Raw genomic sequence first — 12,117 nt, 5'->3', positions numbered from 1 at the left:
TTGTTTAGTGAGTGTAATATAAAAATAAACGAAACGGAGAAAAAAAGTGTGTGTGTTTGTATGTTTCTATCTCTATGTGTGAGTGAATGCGTGCATGAAAGCAGAACAAAGTGTGTGTGTGTGTGTGTGTGTGTGTGTGTGTGTGTGTGTGTGTGTGTGTGTGTGTGTGTGTGTGTGTGTGTGTGTGTATGCATGAGAGACAGAGAGAGCAAGAGAGTGAAAATTGACAGGAATCCCTGGCAGCAGCAGCATCAGCATCAACTAAGAGGTTTGCATACCTCTCAACCTTTTGCACAATAAATCTAGACAGAGAGCTCCAAATAATAGGGACATATTTTAAATATTGCTCTTATAAACTTAGAAAGTTGCTAGATTCAGAAAAAGGTTTCCATTAGGTTTGCTGAATCTTAACCATACCTCTCAACCTCTTGCACAATAAATCTGGACAGAGCCACAAATAATAGGGACAGATTTTAAATATTGCTGCTATAAACTTAGAAAGTTGCTAGATTCAGAAAAAGGTTTTCATTAGGTTTACGTACCTCTCAACCTCTTGCACAGTAAATCTGGACAGAGCCACAAATAATAGGGACAGATTTTAAATATTGCTCTTATAAACTTAAAAAGTTGCTAGAATAAGCACTGAAAACCCTGCTTCCATTTCCAACATCCTGTCTTTGAGAAGCGGGGTTTTCTGCAATGACAGCAACTAAAACAAAATTACAGAGTAGACTGGACATAAGGAACACACTTCAGGTGTCAATGTCTCCCATCACCCCTAGGTGGGACCATTTCGTTGCAGGGAAACAAGCTCAGAGCTCCCACTGATTATGAGTTATGTTGAGTTGTATTTATTATGCACTTTATTATGCTTATTTTTATGAGTGCACGATGACTGGTCCATGGAAAATTGTCTTACATGAAACGGGTCCTTGGCGTAAAAAAGGTCGGAGAGCGTTGGCTTAAAACTCAAGCATTTATTTATTTATTTCAGTTTGTTAATCAGGGACGATCACTGGTCACAGTGGTTCATTTTCAGGTTCAGCCCAGGTACAAAAATGAAAGCTGTAACATAAAATGACTAATGGACAAAGTTGTAATGATACAGAAAAATAATAATGCAAGGACTACAAATTCTAATATAGGAACAGACATGCTGGCATAGTAAACTTGAATTACTAAAACATAAGGAAAAAAGGAGGAGATAAATAAGAACATGTAGGAGAATGTCAGGAAGAAATGGAGGGCAACAGGACAGAAGAGTAGAAAAGAGTGTTATGTAAAGAATGTACAAGTGCAGAGGTCAATTGAAGAGATGGGAGTTGTCTTTTCTAATTAAAAATTAGTGGATTATGGAGGAAAGAATTGAAAAAGGTGTAGCTAACACAATTCAGATGACTGTGCCTGTACTGCCCATAACATTTACAAGATGCATCTTTGAAAAGCAATTTCTTAAGGTCTTTTCTAAAAGATTGGTAGGAAGACATTTTTTTAGTTAGGTTGGAAAGGATTCACCAATCTGAGGACCTAGGATGGAGAAGTTGTGGTCTGTGCAGCAGAGTTTGGTTCTTGGAGTCAAAGAAGGTGAATATATTACAGGCTGAAGAATCTGAGTTGGTAGCTAAAGCTGCAGAGAGAAAGAGAGGTGGTTAGCAAAGAAGAAGAAGGAGGATTCAGGATTACTTAATCTGAGCAGTATTAAGTCTAATAGCAGCTTTATTCTGTGAGAGTCTAGAAGCCAGTATGCTAAAATTAGCACATTTCAGTGATGTTCTGACTTGGGGACAGGGCAATGATCATGCAGATGTTGTTGATTACAGTTTGCTGTGAGGAGAAATTAGCTTGAAGGCTGAGCCTATAAGGGGAAGACTGTATTCCATTTGGGATAGAGGTACCCTTTAATAATTGCATTTCTGCCTTCAGGAGTATGTTAGAGTGATATATAAATGAACACTCTGTGAGAAAATTAAGCAAATGCTCATTTGCTTGACAGTGTAATCTATGAGCAAGTAACACTTACACTTTCTTTTAATGACTTCTTTTCTCTTATTATACTTTTTATTTTCAGAATTCTGGGCGGTGCTGCAGTAGTGTTGTCGCCTCATAGCAAGACGTTGTCCTGTTCGATTCTCAGCTAGAGCGTCTTCTGTGTGTAGGCATACGTGAATGGGGCATGCCTTCGTTGAAGGTTGTGCGTCAGGGCTGGTAACCCGGTATGTAAAAATCCACTACCAATCATTAGCGGACCGGAGTTCCGCTGTGGCGAGCCCTAACCGGGAAAAGCTGAAAAACACAAACAACATTTTCAGAATTCTGGGTACTATATTGTGTGTGTTGTATCACCTTTATCAGAAAATGTATATTTGTATGACCACTGAAATTCTTGTTATCAACACTCCAACCCAAAAACTAGCTTCAGTCAAAGTCTGAATCTGTATTACTAACCATTATAGCCTTCTAAAGCTGTGGTTTGGGAAGTTGGAATAAAGACAACCTTGGCTGTAACTTATTGCCATTAACAATATTTCACAATTTATTTTGTGTTCTATGGTATTATGTTGGATAATTATTCAGGGGTGGAAGAACCTGCATTTATAGTTCAACATACTATGGCGACACTTGTTTGGCTCTTGTAATATCTGACAGTTTTGTTCTCTGTTAAGCCATTTACTTTCTGGTTATTGCACTTTCCTATGTGGCTTGAAAATTTAGAACCATTGTTGTAGTTTGATTTTTTTCTGAATACTGTTTCTGTATTTGTGAATCATTGGTTGTAAAGTACCTTTTGTTTTATGTTAGGTACAGCCACTTTCTGCACACAGGTTTAAGTAAGAAAAATGCTAAGCTGTCCACAGCATCTGAGGTACCTGAAATTATTTAATATCAGTTAGTGTAGAAACATATTTATCTCTTTTTCTGGCACTGTACTCTATTTAGCAATACTTTTTACTTTATCGTTCTAGTGTTTCTATATATTTATCTTGTCTTCTTGTATTAATTATGAAAAAGCCAACTGTCCTGTTGGAAGGCATTACTTTTGCCTTCAAATGATATAACTGTATGTGCTGTTCTGCACATAGGTGCTATTCATGCTCTCAGCCAGGGGCTATTTCTGTCCCACCTGTCTAATGGTTTTGATCACTTTTATTTTCTCACAAAATCTCTGTGTGTCATGAATAGACTTTTTGTCAGCTTTTCTCCATTATCTTTCTCTATATTTCATACTGGTGTACACCCTAAATCTTTCTATTTATTTATTTTATTTTATTTTGTTTTGTGATTAAACTATTTTAGACAATCTAGGAGTTTTAGGATATAAAAGGGTGACTTTGGAAATTTTGCTATATCGGTAGTCCAGCCCTGTAAAATTAACTACTTCACATACTTTCTGGTCAGCTTTTTGTACACTATCCTATGACGCTGGTTAAAATACCAGTTACTTATCATATAGGTAAGAAAAGTAACATTCTGTTTTTTTTTTTTTTTTTTTTTTGTGCTTGACTTCTCATTTACTGCCATACTGTTTTATCATGTTAATGCTGTCTTAACTCTCTTCCAGCACTCATACATTTTACTAGACTTTGTGCCAAGTCTGTAGTACCCATCTCTTCATTTTCTACATACACAGATAAACTATTTATCATCCCTACTTTTATAATGTTTCCTGTATTTACCTCTCATCAATATCCCCTTTATTTATTTATTTATCGGAATTTATTACCATATGAGAAACAGACAATATAATCTGAAATAGGTACATGCCTGTCAAGACACATAGAATGTATACTTTGCTATAACATAAAATGACAGAAAATATTGATATTTCCACAGAAAATATTATTATTTTTGGTTCTTATTTCTTAAGATGATATGACTGAGATACATACTGTTTGATAGGCAGAAAAATACAAAATGTATACCTTTGCGCAACAAACAGCAACACCAGAGCATCCAAATGACTGCATGAGACTACTGCTTGTACCTAGCAATAAAGGACCATTTCTATGTAACCACACAAAGTTTTACAGCAATTTCTATTGAATACCATGTCACAACCTTCAGGTACAAAATACATTTAGATGGTATTTCCATCTGTAAAGTCACATATACAATTTTGTCATTTTATAATGTAGTTTACTGTAAATGAGTCTACACTGGGGGTAAAAATTCAATGAGATGAAGTGATGTGCTGGCACCTTAGTAAAGAAGTATTTTAGGACATTATTTTAATCAGAAAAGTTCACTATAATTATCACAGTAATGAGTCTACACTGGGGGTAAAAATTCAATGAGATGAAGTGATGTGCTGGCACCTTAGTAAAGAAGTATTTTAGGACATTATTTTAATCAGAAAAGTTCACTATAATTATCACAGTAAAACTGAATATAATGCAAAATGTCAGACAGTGACACTAAATAGTCATGAACTAAAGCCAGTGGAACGCTCTTTGAACCATAACTCAATCTTCCTTTGAGATTTTATTTTGGAACTTTCAGGTACTAACAACAAATTGTTCAGTTATTGAATACACCTAAAACTGTAGTTATAACCTCATAGCTTGTTAGTGCAGCACACATCTATATTTCACCCTACTGATTTAATCATTTGAAAGCATGGCATTGTAGCCATAACATACTATAACTAATATATATATATATATATATATATATATATATATATATATATATATATATATTATTCTGATGACATTTAGAGGAATTTTACTTTGAATGTATTTACAACTCAGTACAGAAGTACCATACGCCATTATTTTATTTACTGTACTGAAAAGAAGTGCACCAGAGCACCCACAATGAAAACTAAGTATAATGCAAAATTTTAGACTGTCTGCGGGAACTCAAGCTAAAAGGTACATCTCTGTTTACATTTGAGATTATTATAAAACTTTCAGTTAATGGCATGGTATTGAGCTATAAAACACTAAGGACTACAATTCTAACCACAGAGCTTCTAGTGAAGCATACCTTTGAATTTGACAACATAGCTTTAGCTACTTGAAAGCATGGCATTGTAGTCACAGCTATATTTGTCTTGAAAATATTTAGTATTTCCACTTCTGAGACACTGCAGACTTACTACACATATATCCCAGACGTTAGCTCTACTCAGACATTTCTGCAAAAGTGAAATAGCCCTCAGGTGGAAACAAAACATAATACCTGACTGTGACAAGAAAAGTCCCCTGAAACTCTGGTTTTACTAGCTGTATATAAAAAAAAAAAAAAAAAAAAAAAAAAAAAAAAAACCGTCAGCTCCTTGAAGACAGTTCACAATAAAAATATCCGACTTGTAATAAGGCACTTTGCTACAAAACATACACATCCCAGTGGGTCATGACACTTTTGAGAGTGTACACTACCTCTGACTGTGAAGGAATCACATAAATATAATACATATACAGTTGTTTTACAGATCCTGTTCCCCCAATAAACCACATCAATAATCAATAAGAAGTCATCCTAAAACTGTTATTTGCTTTCATACATCACCCACCTATTGTGCAGAGGTCTACAACTCCCCAGGTAGAAATCAAACATAGTATTGGGCTGTGACAGCACAACTTTGCTAGCTGCATATAAGAGGCCATATGTCAGTTCCTCAAAGACAGTTCACATTAAAAAAAAAAAAAAAATCAGAGGCTTATAAATAAGGTACTCTGCAAGGGCGCCCACAGGCAGGTGCAAGGGGGTGCACTTGCACCCCCCCTGGAACTGGCTGGCCTGGAGATTAATTTTCTTTTTTTTTTTTTTTTTTTTTAGGGCATTCTTCTTTAAGAATGCCCTTTATGTTTTTAGGGCATTCTTCTTTAAGAATGCCCTTTACGTACAGTCACACAGACGGAGTAGGTGTTTGCGACTTGTTTACGTCTTCTTTGTCTGTGCAACTGATGCATTATGTTTTTCATCTTCCGAGCGGAATTTGAATTTCAGGAGATGTTTGGTGTGGACTACAGACGAGCGTACAAGTGAGAGGTAGGAGTGTGACTGAACAGTGTATTATCTAGGAGTACTACTTAATATGTCTTGTTAACTGAGAGCTAGGATTACTGAAATGTAGACTTAAGTTGAGAGAAGGTAAACAATGGTATGGCTTACAAATACAGGCATGCAGAGAAATGTGGCAAAGTACAGGCTGGGACTGCCTTAAGGAAGCTATTCTATTATCTATTATGAAGTGGCGCCATTTAATTGAAGCATTTAAATGATCTCTGCAAGAGGATCAGCTCTGAAGAAAAGAAGATTGCTTATTTTGTGACACAGCTTTGATTGCTTTCATTATTTCAATTAAAATGCATGTATGTTTTGCACCAATTTCATGAACTTTGGGGTTAATTTATTCTGTACAATGCGATACAGAGTTTACTTTAAGTTAAGCTGTAAGAAAATGCAGTAAAATTTGCTATGAATTTAGTATGTGCACATCATACCTACACAATGCTATAACTTAGCACACAATATGTTTATTAGTATTTTATTGCTTCTATTTTGGGAATTTTTCACACACAAATGTGTATCTAGTTAGTGCTATTAGTAAAATATAGTAAAAGGACTTGTGAGTCCATCTTAGCAGAATTTCTTAACAAAACCATGGAAGGTGAGCATTAGTTTGCACTAGACCAGCTCTGGCAAACCCTACAAAATCAATTAGCTTCAAATTCTACTTGAACCTGCCACCAGTAAGCATCCAACACATTCTATAAATCAAGACTGTTATGGGAGTTTACCACAAATAGGGAAGATTACAATCTTGTAACAAGCTTCAGCCTGCAGTTTAGGGTTTGATTCCATCATTTTTGTCTTACATACTAAGCACTTAAAGTTAAAAACACCGCACCAGTGTTCCTTAGTCACCATTAAAAAGGCATTTATGCCAAGTTGGCTTATCTGATTAATGAAAAAAGGCATGCAATACAAGGCTGATTAATTCTGTAAAAATTGTAATCCTTTTTCTTCCTTTTTTCTTTTATAGTGTAAGCAGCTAGCAACACAGCACTTTCATTTACTTGCTTTGTTCCTTTTTTAATTGCTTTATACTGGCAGTGCTCTCTAATCATGTGACAACTGACAGTACTGCTTTCTTTGCTTATGTCATTCCTCTGTCGACCAATGTCATTATTCCCATCCTGATAGGGTTACCACCTGTCCCACTTTGCGAGGGACAGTCCCTCTTTGGGCAGTTGTGTCCTGCCAAAAAATTGTAAAAATGGCAAATGTCCTGAGATTTTAGGACAAAATTATTTCGTATATTTTATGTAATAGTTGCATAAAACAGGTATTATGTATCTGTAACACCTAAATGTTATAAGAAACAGAAAAAGAAACTAAATGCTATAAGAATAAGCTTTTATTTAGGAAAAAAACTGAAGTTCTGTCCTTTGTACTGGCCATGGGTATGTTTCAGCCTGCAAAATCTGACGTTTATACCAAAAATGTCCCACTTTGGGCATTTGAAAAGGTGGTAACCCTACATCCTGACTTCTGATTCCAAGTCATGATTCAAGTGCGTTACTATTATTATCATCTGCTAGTGTCTCTAGTCAAGTGTCTACTCTTCCCACTTCTGCTTGATGGCTGATAAACAGCATGAGGCATGCTGACTTTTACATTACATCTTACTCTGGTCAGCACCATCCAGTCAACAGCTGTAGTTCATACTGCATATGTATGACTATGTGCTATGGCCTGCTTATTGCTTATGTAGTGCTCTTCAAATAGTAGCCATTGCCTTTGCTTTTCAGACCACATATTCCTCAGTTCTAAACTACTTCTGACAAATGACACAGCATATGTCATTAAAATATTTCCCTTAAATTTGATCTCACTTTGGTCATTTTTAGTTTGCTTGTTAAATATTTTCATGTGTTGTGTTTGCATGAACAGTCTTTACAGTGCTATGATTTACTCAGTGTAAATATGGAAGTAGCACAGCATCTGAGATTGCCATCTGCCATGGAAAATGTGAAACAGAAATTGTTTATTTTACTTATTTTAAGCAAGTAAGCAGAACAGACCATGCAAGAGCCTCTTAAATATATACTTAAAACTATATTTTACTCTTTTTCTGAGTTTATATGACCTTACAATCAGTATATATAAGTGCAGTGTGAGGGTGACATCCATAGCACTGGGGTGCAGTGGGATACCTCTGCAAAAACACTTTTTCAATTATAACAATTCAGCAATTGTGTTTTTTTTCTAACAGGCTGAGCATCTCAATATGTTATGAATCCATATGCAGACTGCTTGCTCAGTAATACGGTTACACATATATAGCTTATGATTAAAGCTGTACCAGCCAAAAAGCAACAGGGTATCTAACATACCAAAGTCCGTAATACTGAATTCAGAATACTTAATTCTCAACATATTAAACACTGAAGCAAGAGACAGATCTCAATGTCAAATTGTTCTGAAATAAGACAGTACAGGAAAGATGTAATGCAAGGCTTTACTCCCATTATCCTATGGGTAATGCACTTTCATGCCCTCTGACTTGTAATGTCATTGTCACAATATCAATGAAAATAAATATTGTACTCTAAAGTACATGTGACTGCAGAGGTCATGTATACAAAAAAGGGAAGGGTATATGAGGGTAAATCACTCCTACATGGGTGGATGGGAAATAATATAGCAATAACCCACGCCTGGGTGTGGGTAATGCTAAATTTACCCACGGTTGGCGTGGTTTGGTCCCGAGGGCGAAGCCCGAGGACCAAAAAAGCCAACCGTGGGTAAATTTAGCATTACCACCAGAAGTGAGTTATTATTATATATGACATTATTTAAGAAAAGAAACTGTTACTTTTCTTAAATAATGGCATAGTATAATGCCTGTTTACTGCCCTTCCGCAGATGTCTGGCATCCGGCAGTTCTGATGTACTGCGCGCCTGCGCGGTACATCAGAGTGTGCAAAACGGAGAAAGCAAGATCTCCGTTGCTTTTTAGTGTCGCTATGTTAAATGAGTTTAACATGGCGAGACAGTTTAAAATAAGCAACGGACATCTCCGTTGCTTATTTTAAAACTGTCTCGCTATGTTAAACTCATTTAACATAGCGAGACACTAAAACGGAGATCTTGCTTTCTCCGTTGCTTTAAAACACTGTCTCGCTATGTTAAATGGGTTTAACATAGCGAGACAGCTAAAATAAGCAGCGGAGATCTCCGTTGCTTATTTTAAAGCTGTCTCGCTATGTTAAACCCTTTTAACATAGCGAGACAGTGTTTTAAAAAACCGAGTTATACTAATGGAAAAAAGTCCGGGCAACCGGACCTTTTTCCATTAGTATATCTCGATTTACAACGGTCTCGCTGGCCAATCAGCGTGCACGTTTTGGGGGGGTCATGGTATAATACGCATTTTACTACAGGTGTTCATTTTGATTGCTCTTGAATGATATTTTCATCTGTTTACTTTCTTTTTATTTTACATTTCAGTATTTTGAGAGCCCAGTACCTTGGATTTGATGTTACTGTCCCCTTTATAGTAGTATTTGTGTCTCACACTAGGTATCCAAAATTATTTGCATTCCTTTTATGTACAGAGGTATAAGATTTTGGAGAGAAATCTTCACTTGTCTAGTACAAAGAGGACTTGCTTCAGACATCAGTGTGAGGTTAGGAGTAAAAATCAAATTTCTACATAAATTCTTAAAAGGCAGTGAAATCCTTTTATGAGGGAAGAAATCACCAGCTTAGCTGAAAACAGAAGTAAAGTAAGCAATGAATGAAAAGGTAAAGGTACATTAGAGAGTGTAGAATGGGTAAGCAAGATGGTATTGCTGGGGGAGGGAGGACAGTAATAAAGCTGCCACAAAGAAAGAAAATGCGGATCATTCAAAAAGCTTTACCTGTAGTTAGGCAGCTTCCATCTATTTGGGACTCTTCCTCCTTTGACATGTGGTACAGCCCAACAGTGCACTATTCTCACTATTGAAAAATTGGCACTCGAAATGCAGAGTGTTAACACCCCAAAGGAAAAGTTCAAAAAGGCAGGGGATAAGTGAATCATTAACATTGATCTCCTTTAAATTTTTTTTACAGGGGTACAAGCCCCCACACTACCCCCAAACTAATGTCTATTAACTCTGAGATCCCACAGACTTGTATATAGTAACTCTGCAATCATCATACCTTGGAGACTAGGGGATAGTCTGAGAAATGGCTATTCTGGACTTAACATATGTAAGCCCATTTTTTTAACCATTCAGTCTCTGTGTTTCAGGTCTTGCTGTAATGGGTCCTGACATTTAAAGCGGTTACCCTATTCAATACTAACATTAATGCACACTATTTCAGTGCCAGCGTGCTCATAATGCAATTTAATGTCCACTGCAATTGTTTGCGGCATCACCTAGTATTTTCTCAGTGCTATTTGTTTGTGTAATGCTGCTTTTATAGTATGCTTTTGGACGGAGTTGCATTTAAAGAGAGTTGTGCAACCTGACCATCTTTACAGTTCATAAACATTTAACTAAATTAAGAAATAAAATGGAAATGGGATGAGGCATAGGAAAGCAGTTTGTTTTTTTCAGATTTATGTGGGGGGAGGCACAGAAAGCATTGGCAAAGGATTGCTCTATTGTTGAGGCAGGCAAGTCTAGCAATTCTACAGATGGGACATAATTATTAAAAGTTGTTCACCCCTATACTTGACACAGATAAGGCACAATGCCAGTATGGAAAGGAACCATAGATATAGATGGGGACAAACGGGATAACAGAAGAGTGACAAGGAAAGAAACAGAATGAACCAAGCAGTTATGAGGCACGGCACATGGATTGAGTGAGCTGTATCAGAGTCAGTGGTGACTTTTGATAAACTAATGACAATCACATGTAGACTCTTACTATTGCATGGATTGGTCTGCATGGCTATAGATTAGCAGTAGTGGTTGCCTTGAGCAAAAGTGTACCAGTAAGGATGCAGGTAACCCCAAGCCTATTAGCACTACTTCTGTTTCAGGGAACATCCTAGCAAGATTCTGCACAATATGCTGGTTATGCTGCTGAATTAATTTTCTCACTGATTTCTCACTGAGCATAAACTGTGCAAGTCCATCCTAATCTACAATTAGGAATGAAGTAAGAACCTAGGGTCATGCTGCATCTGGGTATCTGTAAGGCCTCCCAAGGCACACCTTATAGAAGAGTAACAGATAATCTAAAGGGCATGAAGTGGGAGAACAGTAATGGTGGACAAATGTGTTTTTCTTATCAAAATATCCAATGTTTATGCTGAAGGAGAATTATCAGAAGAAAAGTCCCCAAGCAGTGGAGTGCTAGAAGACTGAATCTATAACTGGTTCAGATTATTATACTCATGGTTGATATTGCATTGGATTTTAGATGGCATGCCAAAATGTATTCTGAGATGTAGAAGTGGTGAATGGAGGCTTGGTTTCAAAACTGACCTACTGCAACTTACTTTTAGAGTAGAGATATAGCAAATGAGACTTTGATTTGAAGCTGTGCACATCAGAAAGCCCCATAGAAAACATATTGTTTGTGGGGTGACCTAAGAAGGACAGAGCCTGGAAAAGATTTCTAAGGTAATAATCACCACTAGACAGACTCAAATACGAACGGCCAGTAGCAAAGATAATGAAATGCTGTGATCCATAAAGCAAGGAATGAATCTTAATGATGCTGAAATCCTCTTTCTGTGTTCAGAGCATTGCAAAGCCTACATCTGGAATTTGTTCACAGCTCTAAAAGTCACATACAGTCTGACCAAAAGTAAGGTTTTATGTAAACATACTAAAGCATAATGCCTGCATCTTGCATTATGGAGCATGTCTCACTGAAATCACACTTCACTGAGATCCCTACCAATTGAATTTAATATGGCATTAATGATAAATCTTAATTTAGCTGCCTACATGATACAGTAGAAATGCAAAATGGTATTTTTTGCAGGGGAGGGGGTTTGGCCACTTACAGCACAACTACCAACATATAGAGGGACATGGGAGCTTGCTCATATGCGGGTTGCATAGGGTAACTTATCATGCTACAAATTAAGTAAGCTGTATCTTTTTGCAGGTTTATATTTGACAATATGTTAATCTGTTATGCTTTCTGCATGTTAAT

The sequence above is a fragment of the Protopterus annectens genome, chromosome 8.part0 (assembly GCF_019279795.1).
Source record: "Protopterus annectens isolate FY-2018-M chromosome 8.part0, PAN1.0, whole genome shotgun sequence".
Taxonomy (NCBI): Eukaryota; Metazoa; Chordata; order Ceratodontiformes; family Protopteridae; genus Protopterus; species Protopterus annectens.
Note: the sequence above shows the minus strand (reverse complement) of the source record.